We start from the raw sequence: 19,191 nt of genomic DNA on the forward strand, positions 1-19,191 counted from the left end.
TTCATATGATTAAAGCAGAAAAACAAAAGATAATGTAGGTAATGCAGAGTTGGAACTGGAGTCAAGAAGACCTTAGGTAACATACTGCTTTTGTTACTTTACAAGTGTTTAAAAATGATTACCTTGAAAAAAATTCAACTAATTTAAAAGAGGAGGGAACAAGATTGAGGATTTATTGTGCACAAGCCATTATACTAAGCACTTAAAAATATTTTCTCATTTATTCTTCATAACGATCCCACAATTCAGGAAACAGATGCAAAGAGACATTAGTTGAGTAGCCAAATTTTAATGATCGAAGAAGAAGTGTGTAAGGCTTAATTTGAACTTGTATTTCCTTCTGTCTAGGTCCAATACTATCCATTACGCCATCCAATTATCCCAATTAGAGTATTTATAATAACTTCATTTTGCACATGAAGAAATTGCAACTGTAAGGGGAAATGTGACTTATAGAAAGTCCATATCCAAGCCAACAACAGAACTAAGTTACTTGTCTTCCTAACCAGTTCTCTTTTCAGTAAACAATCTATTAATACTTAAATTAAAGCAGAACCCACATTCCATAGCTAAATAGAAGCTATTTTGATGAGATGCTATTTGAGATTTATTCATTTCTCTTTTACCTTCTTTAATGGGGACTACTAGGAGTTGACTGATTCTCGTGGACTCAGAGGAAGAAACAGTTCAATGATGGGCAAAACATCTTCCTTATAAGTCAGTCTGTGGTAAGCTTGGGGACAGTGAGAAGAGGATCAGGGCCAGAAGCAGAGTATATTGATCTATTCTACCCTTCCTGTCCTCTCTTTTCTTACAAAAACAAATATCCTCATTGTGCTCTGTATCTTTCTCTAAGGCTCTTCCTTTCCTTACTATTTCATCAGTAATCACCTTTCTTTGTTCATAAAAATAAAATAATTCTAAAGAAAAAACTCATAAAATTAGTCATTTACCACAAATCATTTTCTTTCACACTGAATTCTTAGATATGACTCAACTTATTGCTATTCCTTTATTTCTGTTTTCCTTGATAAAAAGAGAACCCCTATAAATACAAGTACTACCTCTGTCATGTCATCAAAGAGCATAAAGAAACAAAGAAAAGAGTGCTTGTTGTCTACCTCACATGGTTCCCATAAAGAATAAATGAAATAATATGTAAGAATGTATATCATATAAGTGACTATTACTATTATAAAATTATAAGAAGTACCTCCAAATTGCTTATAAAGTATAGGCTAAAAAAATCACTAGGATAGTGAAACTTAGTTTCATATGGCACCTTAAATATATAAGAGGTTTTATATACATTATCTGATAATAACTGATATTGGTGAAAATGTTTGCTGTTTGCAAATAATTTTCACATTCTATACCATTTGATTCTAAAGTCAACCTTGTTTAGTAGGATGAGTATTTCTACTAGAGTATGGCCTCTACTAAAAAAGAGGAAACAGAGCTTAGGTGACTTATCTTAGGTCACCCAGCAAGGTATGGACAAAGTGAGAATTGACAATCCAATTCTTCTGAATCTAAAGGTCAGTACTATTTCCAAAACACTTGATAGGACAAAAGAAATTTAATGAGCTTTTTTGAGAAAATAACTATCTTACATCTTGCATCATAGTCGGTAAATTCATGGATGGAAATTTTGTCATTCAGGAAGTCAATGGAATCATTCTAATAATGAGTTGGGCAAAGTTAAGAAAAGAGTATTCATTCTAACATTAACAATAGTAGCTGACATTTATATTCTGGTACAAAAACCCTAACTTACAGTTAATACACAAAAACAGTCTGTTAAAAAACAGATTTCTATACCATTTTGAATTTTAAGCAAAATCAGTTTCAGAAAGCATACATTATTAATGATCATTCCTACATTAGTCTTTGTTTTGCTGGGTCTTGAAGATAGTTACTGACAGTCTTATTGGAATTAGTGGTAACAAGAAATTCTTTAAAACTCTGAGAACTTGAACAAGAACTTTTGAGCTTAAAAAAAAAATTACATTTCTTTGGAAAAACCCATTTAGTGCATGGTGAAAGCTTCCAATACAAAGAAATATGATGTTTGAAAATCTGAATCAAGATAAATCTAGTCATGCAGAACATCAACTTCATCTATGGCACTGAATCAATAAAGTGTTACTGCATCTTTTTTCTTATACATCATTTACAATGTAACACCCTTCTCTGGGAAAATTTTTTTTTATAATATGTCCTGCTAAAACCATATTAAAAAGCAATTCCTGAGAGAAAACATGCTGTGTCCAAATTCTCTTCCTAATTTTCTAGAAACTTGAGTTCCAGAATTTTCAAGTGTAAAAAGTAGAAACTGCCAAAAATGAAATTTTATAACCCTTTAATTCTCCATTAATTAGTGGACACATTTGAGACAAAGGGCTTTTCTTTTATTTTTTTTCAATTTTTTTTATTATTTTTAATTGCTTTTTATTTACAGGTTATATGTATGGATAACTTTACAGCATTGACAATTGCCAAACCTCTTGTTCCAATTTTTCCCCTAAAGGGCTTTTCTTTTAAAGGAAGAACATATATAGGATAAGAAAGTGTCAATGCAAGCAAGAGTATTGTTTAAAGCTATCTAACATAATATTAATTTTAAACATTTTATATTCATCAGGAAATCAGAAAAATATTTGGTAAATTTTAAGGTTATCCTAACAGGTTTTAAGAATAGAGAACAGAATTTTTATTTTTCTTTCCTTATTGACATTTTTCTCCTTTCTCATCTTCCCACAATCCATTCATTTAATAAAAGACATGCATTCTCACACACATACACTCATACACATCCATACTCAAATGGACAAGGCACTTATTATAATTCTTAATTTTCCTTAAATTTATCTGAATCACTTTGCCTTATAAGCCTAAATGCAATGCCATAAACATGAAAGTCTAAATAATAGAAAGAGAACTGAAAAGGAAGCCCAAAGATACTATGAACAGAATATGTGCAACAAATAAGTGGTCAAATGCTATATATATTAAGGGAAGTAAAAATTCATAAGAACAAGAGATAGCAATTCACTTTGGTAGTTAGGAATGATTTTAAGAAGAAGGTAGAATTTGAAATGGATCTTGTAGGATAGGAAAGTCTATCTAGGAAACCTGCTTTTGAAGATTTATAGATGAAAATCCCCATGATTTGCAAGGAAGACATTTTAAAAGCAGTCTAAAGTTTCACATTTTTTTCTTTTTTTCCCCTTTTTTATTATAGTTTTTTTAGTTACAAGATATATACATGGGTAATTTTTCAGCATTGACAGTTGCAAAACCTTTTGTTCCAATTTTTCCCCTCCTCCTTCCCACCCTCTCCCCCAGATGGCAGGTAGACCAATATGTGTTAAATATGTTAAAGTATATGTTAAATACAATATATGTATACATGTCCATACAGTTATTTTGTGCACAAAAAGAATCAGACTTTGAAATAGTGTACAATTAACCTGTAAAGGAAATCAAAAATGCAGGCAGACAAAACTAGAGGGATTGGGAATTCTATGTAGTGGTTCACACTCATCTCCCAGAGTTCTTTCACTGGGTGTAGCTGGTTCAATTAATTGCTGTTCTATTGGAGCTGACCTGTTTTATCACATTGTTGAAGAGGGTCATGTCCATCATAATTGATCATCATATAGTGTTGTTGTTGAAGTATATAATGATCTCTTGGTCCTACTCATTTCACTCAACATCAGTTATGTAAGTCTCTCCAGGCCTTTCTGAAATCATCCTGTTGGTCATTTCTTACAGAAGAGTAATATTCCATAGCATTCATATACCAAAATTTATTCACCCATTCTTCAATTGAGGGTCATACACTCAATTTCCAGATTCTGGCCACTATAAAGAGGGCTGCCACAAACATTTTTGCACATACAGGTCCCTTTCCCTGCTTTAAGATCTCTTTGGGATATAAGCCCAATAGTAACACTGCTGGATGAAAGGGTATGCACAGTTTGATAACTTTTTTGAGCATAGTTCCAAATTGCTCTCCAGATTGGCTGGATCTGTTCACAATTCCACCAACAATGTATCAGTGTCCCTGTTTTCCCATATCCTCTCCAACATTCCACATTATCTTTCCCTGTCATTCTAGCCAATCTGACAGGTATGTAGTGATATCTCAGAGTTGTCTTAATTTGCATTTCTCTGATTGATAATGACTTGGATCATTTTTTTTTCATATGGCTAGAAATAGTTTCAATTTATTCATCTGAGAATTGTCTGTTCATAGCCTTTGGCCATTTATCAACTGAAGAATGGCTAGTTTCACTTTTTTTTTCATGATTTCTATATTCAGCTTAGGGGCAGCTAGGGGGCCCCATGGATAAAGTTCTGTGTCTGGAGTTAGGAGGACCTGATTTCAAATCCAGTCTGACACATTAATTGGGTAATCCTGGATAAATCACTTTATCCTGTTTAACTCAGTTTATCTATTGATTTATAATTTATTATATGATTTGGATGATTTATAATATGAGTTGGAGAAGGGATTGGCAAATTGCATTATATTTGCCAAGAAAACTCCAAATGCTTTCACAAAGACTCAGAAATTACTGAAAAAGACTAAACAAAAATAACATTTTCAACTTATTTCATCCTTAGCCCACATAATTGGACAAAAGGAGAATTTGATTGAAGATTACAGAGATGTAATGGAGCTGGTAATTAAACAAATACTAGATGAAGGAAAGGGTAACTCTTATATGAGAAAAAAAAATAAGGTACATTATGAATATGGCAATTTGCAAGTGAGAAAGTTTGGGACAGTGTTCTTGTTGAGTCATTTTTCAGTCACATTCAACTCTTCATGTCACCATTTGGGCTTTTCTTCGCAAAGATATTGGAATGGTTTGCAATTTACTTTTCCAACTCATTTTATACATGTGAAAACTAAAACAGAATTAACTGGCTTATCCAGGGTCAGAAAGCTATTAAACATTTGAGATGAGAGTTGAACTCAAGAAGATAAGCCTTCTTGACTCTACACACAACATTTTATCCATTGCATCTCTTTTATTTCTTTCAACTATCAAAACACAAGCTTGTAAGATAGAATGGTAAATTTTTCCTGATGTGGGCATTTTGTCCTGGAGTTTAGTACCATGAAATATGTTGAAGAAGATGATCATGTGAATCATCCATTTGTTGGATGTTGGAATTTGTTGGAATCAATCCATTTCCACAAAATGTTTTTTTTAAATAGTTAGATTTCAATCCTTCTCTGCTAATTCCTATTACATCCTATACCAGTTTACTCTAATAGGAGAATGGGTTTCCTTTCCTTCAACAGGATACTTTCTTCCCAAAAATTATTCATGAAATTCACTCATGCTAGCATTATCAAGCAGATTATTTTACATGTAGGGTAAAAATAGAGAGTAGAGAAGAGTTGCAGTTCTAACTTGATCAGCAAGTCAATGGAATCAATTTAGTAATGAGATGGGCAAAACTTCTGAAAAAGTATTCATTTTAACAGCAACAAGAGTAGCTGACATTTATATTCTGCTATAAGATCAAAAAAATAACTTTTTGTATATTACATCTTTTAAATGTTACTTGATATTGTTATCCCTATTTTACCAGTAGGGGTGGGGGCACAAACACACAAGCTCACAAAAGTTGTAGCTCTGTCATATCTATACAAATAGTTTAAAAGTTGAAGGTCAAATTTGAACCAAGTCTGTCTTGATTTCAAGGCTTACACTGAATCCCATTGCTTCTCCTAGTTTCATTGCAATAGAAAGATTTTCTACTGATTTTGAAAACGATAGCTTAGAACGATTCTGAGAAACATTTTGCTGCCATAAATGCAGAAACATGTCCCAAACCCATTAGACCAGGTATAGTTAATGAATTCTGACCAATATGAGTCAATAGAAAGGCTCATTGATCTAGCACTGTTGGAAAAGGAGATGTTCCACATAAATGAACTTGTCTTGATTCAGTTTTGCAAAAATCATATTTGTATTGGAAGTTTGTGACCTACACTTAATGGGTTTTGCCAGGGAACTGTAAAATTTTCTAATTCAAAAAGTTGACATACTCTTTACAAAAAAAGTAATGTTCAAGATTTTTGATGCATATAAAGTAGTATCAATCAAAATTCATAAAAATATCAAAGTAGAAATGATCATTAACACTTTTTGATATTCTCAAATCATTGTTTTATAAAATTTTAATGTGGGTATGGATTTTGCCTAACATACTTTTTTTTTTCCTTTGGAGCTAAACATAAGTTAATGGAAATGTGTAACAAAATGTTTCAAAATGAAGAGATCTTTCATCATTATTAGAAAGATTTGTATTTTCTTTGATATCTACTGTACAAGTCTCTTAATTTTTCATTGTCCAAGGCTATGCTATAAAATTTTAAGTAGAAGAACAATGGCTGATTAGGGGGGAGAGAGAGGCAGGGGGAGAGAGACAGAGACAGAGACAGAGACAGTGAGACAGTAAGAGAGAGAGAGATAGAAAGGAAAAAAAAAAAGACAAACAATCAGACAGACAGTAAGAAGAGAGAGGGAGAAAGACAGAAGAAAGAAACAGAGACATCATGACAGAAACAGAGATAGAAAGATATAGGCACACAGACAAAGACAAGGACAAATAGAAACAGAGGGGTAGAGGTAAAGAAATTATGCAAACGTCGATTTTGATGAATAAGAAGTTCCCTTATTGTCTTTATGTATGGTTAATACTTTTTTTTTTTTTCTGAGACAGATCATCATATTTTATTACTTTGTACATGCTTATTGAGAATTGCTATGGACCAAAAAAAAATCTTACTGCCCAATCTAGTAAAAAAAATCCAGGTATGGAGCATGGATATAATTTCAAATTCTATATTCAAAGCATTCCTGGGATGTAAACACCCATAAGGACATGATCTCCATTGCCATAGGCTGTAAGAACTTATGGCCACCTGATTGATACAATGAGTAATTAAAGTAAAGCTTTAGAAAAAGTTATGACAGACATTTAAAGCATACATCTTCTCTGGAAACATAACTACATTTTCTTGAATTAGCTATAATGGGAAAAACATTGAACTTCAAGTAAGAAGACATGGCTTAGGCCCAAATCTCTCACTAGGGATAGGGAACTCTAATGGAGGATGTTCTCTACAAGTACAGATTCAAACCTAATCTAAGAGTTAAATTCTTAGAGCAATGATTCTTAAACTAGAGTCTGTAGATAAATTTCACTTGAAGTGTGGATCTAGATGAGAAAAACTAAAGTTTTATATAAATATATGCTATTATGATTATTATAGTGTGCTTTTCAAGCATTTCTATTATTTTAAGCAATTTGTTATTCTTTTTATTATATTGTTACAATAATATTTTTGCATTTATGTCATCCTTATTTGGGAATTCATCTCATGTTTTATAAATCCTTGGTTTCATTTAATGGGGAGTGAACTCATTCATCTAGCATTCAAATGGTATTATATAAATTCAGTATTTGTTTGTAAATTGTAAACGTATTTTCTGGTAATGGTTTTTGGTAATTAATCAAGAAGACAGCTTGATGGGTTTATACAACAATGTCCACAAACAGTTGTGACGTGGAGACTAATAAGTGAATAATTGGTAAGTTTATATCTGAACTACACTAATGTTTCTGTAGCATGAACACTGACATGCAGTTAATTATAGTTGTGTTAATATAATACTACATGGATATGTAAAAAAAATACAATCTTTACCTCACACATTATTGACATAACAAAGTCCAAACTAAGTTCTGATGTGTGTAGCGTAGAGGGGAAATCACTGGCTCTTTAAAATAAATATATCTCTTCAGGAAAATAAGTGAACAAACTTTTTTTTTCTCAAAACAAAACAAAACAAATAACAAACAAAAAATGATGAAATTACTAGAGTTAAATTCTTCAAAAAACTCACCCCCTAAAATAAAAATTACTTTCCAGTCTTTATAAACAAAATGTCTGCTTTGTAGGAACTAGTAGCATAAACTTTAAATGACTCAGTTTTGGGAGAGTCAAAAGTACTGTTGTTTTAATTAATATCTTGACTTCTCCACAGGGAACTGTGCCAGGCCTTGAAGAATACATCATAATAGCAACATCTCAGTATTATCCAGGTAAATGGATTGAGCTGTGGAGTCCTACACTATTCAGACCCTGAAAGCTAGTGACCCCATATGTGAAGACATCTTTTAAGTATTTCCAATTTTGAAATGCCAATAGCTTCAGTATAAAATAAAACCCTGAACATTTATGGAGTTTTTCTGTTTCTTCAAATCACTGGTTTTAACTGAAAAAGAAACTGTAGTATAAAGGTCCCAAGACCTTAATTGCCACTTGCCAAACCTCAAACATCATTGCATACGATGAAGCATTTTGAACTTTTGTTATACAATTCAAAGTGACAGCATGACTATTCAATCTGCCATAGTCTTGATCTGTCACTTCACACCCCCTCTACAACCCACATTCAAAGAGAGAGACAGAAACAGAGACAGAGATACAGAAAGGCAGAGAAAGACAGAGATAAAAAAAAAAGGAGAGAAGGGGAGAAGAAAAAGAGAGGGAGGGAAGGGAGGTAGATACTGGTATAATTTAACATCAGTTTTTGTTCTTTATATGTCCTCATAAATTATTAAAAACCAATGATGTTATCAGATACACAGGCATGGTAGGCTGCCCAGCTGCTCAATTTCCAGACTATTTAAAAAAAAAGAAAAAAAATACAGCTAATCTTTATATTTTATGTTGTATATTTACTAGAGAGATTGTTCTTGGAAGTGAATGTTTTTCTGAGTGTATACAAGGTATCAGTATAATTGCTTATTGCAAAACAAAAAGTCATAGGCATGATCCCATCCCCCTTTCTTCCACTTAATTATAAAATTATTTTTAATCATGCTTATCCTACATATTCATAAGTGGACATTTAGGTAATGACAAAGTCTGTAATGATGTTTCCCTCCTTTTGGTACATTGGCACTTTAAATTGTCTCAAAACTTTTCCTCTTAATCAGTATTTATTAATGGTTTGTCCCAATGTGGAAGCTGGCTGTTTTGCTTTGTTTCCTTTCTGCTTTTCATAAGCCATTCCACAGAAACTGGAATTTGATTTTTTTCTATTATGATCGAGAACATAGAATCCAATGATAATGACATGAAATGAGATGCTTTAATTTTTTAATGAGGAGGGATGGGATGCTGGAACAAATGATAAGTTTTTTGTCAACTATTTTCTATCAAGAGCTTTGTGATTAATGGCACTGTCTTTAATCTCTTCCTCTCCCTCTCCCTCTACTCTTCTCTACTTTGGATTTTAATTTTGCTGCACATTAGAAGTGGAATGATCGTGCTTTTTTTTTTTTTTTTTTTTTTTTTCAAACTAAGTGGGCAAAAGAACTAGGTTCCAGTCCTACCTTAATCATTAATTAAGTAAAGTTTTGGACAAATTCTTTAAATTCTCTGACAGTCATTTTCCAAGGCTTTAACATGGGAACAATTAGAAACATGAGTGAGAATTCTGGAACTTCAGGAAAAATCAAGGAAAGGGAGTGAGGATCCAGAAGACAGTCCACCCTAATTCACTCCATTAATCTGGAGTTCACACTAATCTGAAATGAGACATACAGTAGGGAATCGAGAGGTACCAGAGTAGAGTGGTGAGGTAGTCTATAACAATATTGTGGCAGATGAATACTACAGGAAAATAATTACCTCTCATACCCCAATATTGGCAAAGATCTGTTCACTCTGTCCTATCTATGTCTCAGTCATTAATTAACTTTTTAGTATTGGGATAATGAAAGAAGATAACATGTGTAACTGTATTTGAGGAGCAAAAATAAACATAAATATAAAGTATTGTTGATATAAATGTTGATAAATACAATAATTTAGAATATTAATGATTATTATTCATTCATTAGAATGAACCTGATCTATGCAACTAAAATAGTAAAATTTATTTTTAATAATTTAATATATTTATGATCCATTCTAGAACTTATTGTATTATTACTATTATTATTCAGTCAAAAGGATGGTCATTTATTTAAACATGGTTATCATAATAATATTCAGTTCCCCTTTTTTCAACAGTTTCCAAAATAATAAAGGAATTAATTATACACATAAAGGGATGATTACCTATTTATACAACTGGACAAAGTCTAAAAAAGATGTGCCTCATATATTTTATTACATTAATAATGCTCCAAAGACTTTCTCAACATAATAGCAGATGAATAATTTTTAAAATAACTATAGATAATCAAGTCATTGCATAAGCACTACTTATAATATATATGTAAAGAGAAAGAGAGGGGGATCTTAATAAGTCATATACTGTGTTTACATATAAAATGTTATAAAATATGATTTTTTATATTTCATCATATTATATCCCATTATATAACATCATATTGTATTAATAACCTTAACTTAAAAAAAATCCCTGCTTAACATAGTAGCTAAGTGAGAAGTAAAAGGAAGGGTAGAGAAATTAGCATTTATATAGTGCCTACTGTTTCTCAGATATTGTGCCTATATAACCCTTTCTTGGCCCTGGCCAAAAATGGAGTCATCACCAGCTTGGCGGTAAGCTATGGTTCTTTTGGTAACAGTAATCTTGGACAACCTTTAAGTTATGTATCAGAGTTAAATAATTATAGTATTAGAAGGATCAATTTGTGAAAAAGGCAATGAAGATAGAAATAGTATATGGAAAATACAAAGAGAAATTTGGGTAAAGAAAGAAAAAAATAAAATTTTGTCAAAAATGTCTTTCCTTTTGAGTTAATTTAAAAGATCAAATATAATGTATAACATATAAAGTAGCATCACTTATTACTTTTCTTTAAGTACACCAGAATTTATATATTTGAGTGAATTTTGTCCTTCAAAAAAGTTAGCCAAGTAGTATAGAAATTTATATATGATATTTACTTTATTCAAAACTATTGTAAAATTACTATTTCTTTTTTAATTTTTTATTATAGTTTTTTTTTACAAGTTATATGCATGGGTAATTTTATAGCATTGACAATTGCCAAAACTTTTGTTCCAATTTTTCCCCTCTTTCCCCCCATCTCCTCCCCCAGATAGAAGGTTGACCAATACATGTTAAATATGTTAAAGTATAAATTAAATACAATATAAGTATAAATTTCCTAACAGTTATTTTGCTGTACAAAAAGAATCTGACTTTTGAAATAGTTTGAAATATTAGCCTGTGAAGGAAATCAAAAATGCAAGTGGACAAAAATACAGGGATTGGGAATTCTATGTAATGGTTCACAGTCATCTCCCAGAGTTCTTTCACTAGGTATAGCTGGTTCAATTCATTATTGCTCTATTGGAACTGATTTGGTTCATCTCATTGCTGGATATGGCCACGTCCATCAAAATTGATTGTCATATAATGTCGGAATCTTTACAAATTGTTAAATCATTAGAGTTGATAGATACAATAATTATCTAATTTAGCATGGTTCAGTATGATTAATCTGATCCTACAAGATGTTATGGGCCAGAACTTGAAACAAGGTATGAAGTACAACTGATAGACAATAATGCTTGTGTTCACACCTTTAGAGAGCTCTTATAAGCAAGAAGTATTTAAGTACTTGTGAAGACCGTGTATTTTTAAATCAGCAGGAGTCAGGAATTCAGGTTAGGGGAAAATCATCACTCTTTATTCTCAGTGAAGAAGGATCGCAGGTGGAAGAGAATCGGCGATTAGCAATGTGTGCAGCTGAGTCAAGAAGCTAGCTGGATCAGCAGCCACATGACCAGCAGCTAGGAGAATGGAACCCAGGCCCAATCTCTCCCAGCTTCTCTTCCTGTTCCTCTCTCTGCCTCCACCCACCAAAATCGTCATTTCCTCTACAACACATCAGGACTTGCACGGAGAGTGGGCAGGGACCATTCTTTATCCAATCATGTATATTAATAGAGTATAGCCCAATTACTATTTAGCCTCATGTACTTGAGACCTCAGTACAACTCAAACTTCAGCCCATTACAAGTACTTATTGGAGTTCACACTTTTGGGAAATTTCAGGGTTTAGTATGAGATATCTGAGTTCAAACCTCCCTTGAAGCTCTTAGGGCCAGAGAGCATGCTGGGAGATAATCCCACAATCCCACTCTCAGAGAAGCAGCATAAATACAGCTTCAATATGCCACTCGAGAGTTTTTTACTTGGGAACATTCCCAGGGGTCGGAGAGGAGCACTCTGGGAGGAAGTCCACAAGCCCTCTCTCCCAGGCAAGAGAGATTCATTGCATTTTCCACCTAGGTGTTGGCTGGAGGCTGAAGAAAGCAGAGGCAGAAGCCAAGGACAAAGCTGCAAGAACTCTTAGAACCAAGGAAAGAGAGAGGCCTCTAAAAAAACTAACTGGGCTATATTGGAGACAATAAAAGATCTGAACTTTTAGCACATGGCTGCATTGGGGTAATTATTTACTTGTAACTGGAACTAAAGCTGCCTCCAGAAAACCTCCACAAGAAACCTGCTCCCAGAGAGAACCATTATTATTATTTTAAAGAACAAAAACTCCACAATATAGTATTGTTGTTGAAGTATATAATGATCTCCTAGTCCTGTTCATTTCACTCAGCATCAGTTCATGGAAGTCTCTCCAGGTCTTTCTGAAATCATTCTGCTGGTCATTTCTTACAGAACAATAATATTCCATAATATTCATATACCACAATTTAGAATGACTGTTTCTAATAATTTTTAGAAATAACATTTAACACACAAAAATTTTAGTCTAATTACTTAATGCAGATTTTATCTTTATATAATGTATTTTTCTTCTCTTCTTTTTTTATTTGATCTAGCTTGACCTCTTCTCTCTTATCTTCCCACCTCTGTGAGATATGCTGATGCTTGTGAAGTATATTGAAAACCTCTGAACATATTTTTCTGGGAAGATTATAATTATTAGCTTTGTCTGAGATACAGAAAGAAGCTTTTCCTGAGCCTTTCAAGAAGCTGACTGATTTTGGCTTCTTTGTTTTTTTCTTGCCTAATCTTCTTACTATCCCATAAGCTTATAGTATAATCATTAACATTTGAAAATAATAAATGTAAATTACTGCAAACAGAGTCATCCTAACTAAAGACGTCAGAAAAGCAAAATGGTCATAGAAAGTCTCTTTAGGTTTGGCCACAAAATTACTATGTTTGATTTTTTTTTCTAATTTATTGGATCTGTCATCTAGGGCAAATCATATAAAAACAACATTTACACATTATGCATGGAAATAAAATGCATTCTATCTTATATGTCATCCTCTTGTATTTTGTATCTGATTCTTTGTGTGTTGTTTCCTCCATTTAAATGTGAGTTCTTAGCTTAAAGAAAACTGTATCCACTGTTAAACATAACAGTTGGTACATAGTGAGAAGTAAAAGAAAGAGGAGTCATTGTTTTAATGTACATGGGTGAATTAGAAATGCAAGGAAATTAAAAGCTCCTACAGTTTTTAGGAAGAGTTGGAACCCAAGATAGTACAAGTCTTGGCTAGGGACTAAATTGAGGGATGGTTTGGTTGGCAACTGGTGAGAATAGCTAAATCAAAAACAAAAACAAAAACAAAAAAAAAAACCACCACCACCACCACCACCACCACCAACAACAACAACAAAAACAAAAACAAAAAAAAAAAAAAAAACTTCCTAACATGGGAATCCCTATTGGCTTTGAATGATAAATGGAAAGAAAAAGTAATTTTGCCTTTTCATGAAACAGAAACTCATAAGAACAATCTTAATCTTTGTATCTTAAAGTCTGTTTTAAGTCCCTTTTATTTATTAAAACTGAATTCAAGGGGCAACTACCTGGTATAGTGGATAGAGCACCAACCCTGAAGAGCCAGGAGAACCTGAGTTCAAATGTGACCTCAGACACTTAATACTTCCTGTCTGTGTGAAATAAATAGAAAAAAAAAAACAAGCAAAAAAAGAAAACAAAAACAAAAAGTGTTATGGGCCCAGCAGAACATCAGGGAGGATTAAAAAAAAATATTAAAATAAATTTCCCTCTCAAGAAAGCATTTATAATAACAGAAAAGATCATATTCATGACTGTACTTCTTTTCTTTGCTTCCTTATAGATTATTCTTTTGTCTCCTGCTGTGTACTTTTTAAAATTTTATTCTTTTTTTCCCTCTTTCACCCCTCCCATCTCTGCCAAGCAGGCTAGAGTTCAGCACTTCAGTTTGTGTGTTTACACACACACACAAACACACAAATATGCATTTCTCACTATGTAGGTGTGCATTTATCTTCACCTACACCCACACATATACATACATATATACATAAATATGCCTACCTGTACATACATACATATGTACATATGCATTTAAACATATGTAAATCTATCTAAAACAATATTAATATGGCTGATTTAATGCAGATATCTATCTTGATTGAATCTTTAAGTTTGACCTTGTCTGAGATTAGTGATTACTAGTTCTACTTTTTTTCTAATAAATTCTATTCCTGATGTTTATTGTAGTGTTTGTTTATGCTTCTTATTCCCTATCCTCCTCTAATTCCACTACTTTAATTCTATTCCTCAGCTAGCCTGTCTATTAGTTTACCTTCTGGACTCATGGATCATTCCCTTATCTTCTCCCCTTTTTATTCCCTTCAACACACTATGTCCTCTTTTGTAGCTGTGAGTGCCTCTTTTGTAGCAAAAATTGATATTTCCAAGGTTTTCTGAATAACTATTTTAACCACATTGGATAAAGCCAGTTCAACTTCTCTCAGAACATCATGAGCTTCTTTTGTAAGCTGTCATGGTGAGTTTAAAGCCTGGTCTCCCCTTAAAATGTCAGAGAATGGTTGTAATTGGTAGGTAATTAAGCCTAACTGTGGAGGTATCCATTAGAAATCTATCAATTTCTGAAAGTCATTTAAGCCTGCTTAAGGAAAGTCAAATTCTCTGTTCTTAAGGAAAGTTTTTGTATTGTCAGCACTTTAGGATACTTCCTATCCTAAATATTGAAAAAGAGCATGCCTTTTTTATTTTTCTGGAGATATATACAATTTGTAGTACCTTAGTGTTTTTATGCTCTTTTGTAGACATGATTCTAACATTTGCTCCTCAGGTGCACACGCCAAGATATCATCCATGTAATGTAACAACATAACTTTTCGAAATGCTTTTCTTACTGGATTAAGAGCAGCAGCAACAAACATTTGACACATAGTAGGGCTATTTTTCATTCCCTGTGACAAAACTGTCCATTCATATCTTTTATAAGGCTCATCTAAATTAACACTGGGTACTGAAAAGGAAAATTTTTTTCATATCCTCCTTATCCAGAGGGATAGAATAGAAACAATCCTTAATGTCTATAACCAAAAGAGGCCACTCTCTAGGCAACTGAGTAGAAGATGGAAGTCCAGGCTGAAGAATTCCCATAGTTTCCATTTACTTTTCTTAAACCAGCCAACATTCTAGATTTCACTTTTACAACAAATACAAGGGAATTCTAAGGATTTAGAGAAATCTGTAAGTGTCCTTGGTCCAGTTGCTCCTGTACTATATCTAATAAGGTTTGGATTTTTTCACTTGCTAAGGGCCACTGTTCTAACCACATTGGTGTATCAGTTTTCAAGTGAATGGGAACAAGTGAGAGTACAGGCAGAACTTCAATAGCAGCCTTGCCTTGTGGAGGGCTGGAACACTAAAAAGGTGCACTTGAATCAAGGACAGCAGGGTGCTTATACTTAAGCATCTACTCAGTGTGGGATAATAGTTCTCTAAACATATACTCATGTGACATGGTGATGTAACGGTTGTACATGTTCAGTTGCTAATCATACTGAAGCATTAAGAGCTGGAAAGACTGGGAATGAGCCACTCAGCCACAGACACAGGAAAGATTCAGGGACTCTACCTTTGGCCATCCTTGTGACTCTCCTGTCTTCATCACTCCTTTGTTAAGACCAAAGACTTAGGCTGGTCCTGAGATACTCCAGAAAGTGAGGCCAGTTACTATACTGGCTAAAAAGACAAAGTACTCAATTGTAATCCTAACTATTTCAGATGTCTCTTTCCCACAGATTGATGGGGATTTTTTCAACTATAAAGGAGTAAAAACTTCAAATATCCATCTCAAAGGGATAGCACTAACTTCTGCTGCTATTGATCCTCCTACACCAGATCCTCCTTCCCATGTTCAGATATTGATAAGTCTGCATCATAGCCTGGGTATAAAAGGTATTTGTGCCCACTGTGGAACAGCATCTTAAAATCTACTCTAAAGGAGCATCTTTATGTAGTCTTAGTATAATTCTTCTACAAACCTCATTAGCATTTTCTCTAGCAACTTGTGTTATCATAATTTTTGTTGCTGCATTTTCACCAGTAGTTACCATGACAGCTGTCTGCAAATGCTCTGTGAAATCAGCAAAGGGTTCACTTGGACCTTCTGCTATTTTCATGAAAGCTTCCCCTCTATCTTGCCTTCCTGGGAGGGTGTCCATGCTTTTATAACAGCAGCAGGAATTTGCTCATATGCTGTCAAAGGGTAATTAATCTGAGCTAAAATGTCTACATTAGGACCTAGACCTGCCAGTTGTTCAAAGGTGACTGTTAACTCCAGGTTTCCTATTTTGTTGGGCTTGTATTCTACAGAGTTCACTATACCCAGAAAGCCACAACAAGTTTTTTTTCCAGGTTTTAAACATACATTTCCATTCACCAGTGGTTAAAATTTCATAAGCCAAATTCTCTAATACCATCTTAACATAAGACAATGTAAATCCATAAAGAGTGCAAGCCTTTTTCAGATCTTTGATAATTTCCAGATTAAAAGGAATGTATCTTTTTCCTTAGATAGCCAAGGAGATGTGCGCTCTAATACATTTAAGAGTACAATAATCTGCTTCCAAGTTACCAACAAACCTTGCTTCTTTATTTACCTAACATATCTATATGTATGCTACACATTTCCCTTGGGGTGGGGAAAGCTCTTTTCTTAGTATTTGCCCCATTTCAGCTGAAAAAACAAAACAAAATAAAAACAAAACAACAACAACAACAAAAAACAAAACAAAACAAAACAAAAACAAAAAACCTACAGTGACTAGGTTAGTCCTTACCAAAGTTTTCTGCTTGTCTATTTTTGGACTCACCCTATTTCCAGGTCACAGGGGATTTCTCCATGGAATTTATGATAACATCACTTGAACTGCTGAATGAAGGTCCTTATTTCCATAGTCTCAAAATATAGTGTACTTCTTTCAGTGCCCTACATTCAGATGCCAAAATATAATGTCTGGGCTAGCTTTCTGGAGCATCTCTATGGAGTCTTCAATCTGAGATCATGCTCAAGCACACATTCACTAGAATCTCCCTCGAGTCGATTTATTTCAAATCCTCTAAACTCTTATATAACTTAGTATTATTACACTATTGTACACTGAACATATGTTAACTGTAGAACAATTATATCACCACTCTAAGTACTAAGTATATGTAAACTAGAGAACCATTATCTCATCAATCAGACTAACTAAACACCCTGTTGTAAGTATCCTTGTTTCAAGATACTTTTCCAGAATTCCAGCCCTCTACACATTGTGATCTGAAAAAAAAAATGCATTTACTATTTCTGCCTTTCTGCATTTGATTTTGAGGCCTTAATGTCCTAATATATAGTCAGTTTTTATATAGGTTCCATGAACTGCTAAGAAGAAAGTGTACTCTTTTCTGTCTTTCACCAAAGATCTGTCATATCTAGTTTTTCTAGTTTTCCACTTTCCTCTTTAATTTCTTTCTTATTTTATTTCGTGGTTTGATTTATCTAGTTCTGAAGAAGCAAGGTTGGGATCTCCCACTATTATAGTTTTGCTGTCTTTTTCTTTTTGCAACTCTCTTAGCTTCTCCTTTATGAGAACCACTTGGTGCATATATGCTTTTAATCACATCATTTTTGCTTTTGCTAAATCTGAGATGAGAATGGCTACCCTTGTTTTTTTTTAACTTCACCTGAAGCATAATAGATTTTACTCCAGCCTTTTACCTTTACTCTGTATGTATCACTCTCCTTTAAATGCATTTCCTGTAAACTACATATTGTAGGATTCTAGCTTTTAATCCAATCTGTTCTCTGCTTCTACTTTTTGGGAGAGGTCACCCCATTCACATTTACAGTTAAAACTGATAATTCTGTATTTCCTGCCATTTTATTTATCCCAAATTATACTTTTTTCTTTCCTTTTCCCCTTTCCCTCCTCCCCAGTATTTTACTTATGAGCACTACTTGCCTCAAACACTCCTCCTCCTTTAAAGACCCTCCCCCATTCTTATACCTTTTCCCTATATTTCTCTTTTCCCTTCTATTTAGCCTACCCTTCCCTTTTCCCCTTTCCCCTCCTACTTTTCTATAAGACGAGAGACTTTTCTCAGTGGAACCAAATATATCTAATATTCTTTCTTTAGGCCAAATCTGCTGAGAGTAAGATTCAAGCAATATTTGTCACTGTCCCTTCTTTCCCTCAATTATAATGTTTTCTTTGCCTCTTCCTGAGATGTAATTTCCCTCATTTTACCTCCTTTCCCCATTTTTTTTTCTGTTACAATCACCTTTCCAGCTCTAGTTTATTATATGATAATAGTAAAATCAGATTATACATGTATTTTCAATGTATAGTCATAACAGAAATACAGTTCCCAAGAGTTTTTTTTTCCTTTTTGCCTTTTTATGCTTCTCTTGAGTTCCATATTTGGAGGTTAGTTTTTTTTTGTTTGTTTGTTTTGTTTTGTTTTGTTTTTTTATTTTTTTTTTAATTTTTTTTTTGCTTAGCTCTGGTCTTTTCATCAAAAATACATGGAATTTACCAGTTTCATTGAATGTCCCATCTTCTTCCCTGAAAGAAAATGCTCAGTTTAGCAGGGTAATTTATTCTTGGCTGCATTCCAAGATCCTTTGCCTTTCAGAATATCAGATTCTCGGCCCTTTGATTCTTTAAAGTAGATGCTGCTAGTTTTGAGTAATTCTTATTGTGTTTCCTTGATATATGAATTCTTTCTTTCAGGCCTAGGTCTGATAGTTCTCAAATTTAGCCATGATACTCCTTCAGGTTTTAATTTTGAGGTCTATTTCAGGTGGTATTTGATGAATTCTTTCAATGGTCATTT

Source organism: Sarcophilus harrisii, chromosome 2 (assembly GCF_902635505.1).
Source record: "Sarcophilus harrisii chromosome 2, mSarHar1.11, whole genome shotgun sequence".
NCBI lineage: Eukaryota > Metazoa > Chordata > Mammalia > Dasyuromorphia > Dasyuridae > Sarcophilus > Sarcophilus harrisii.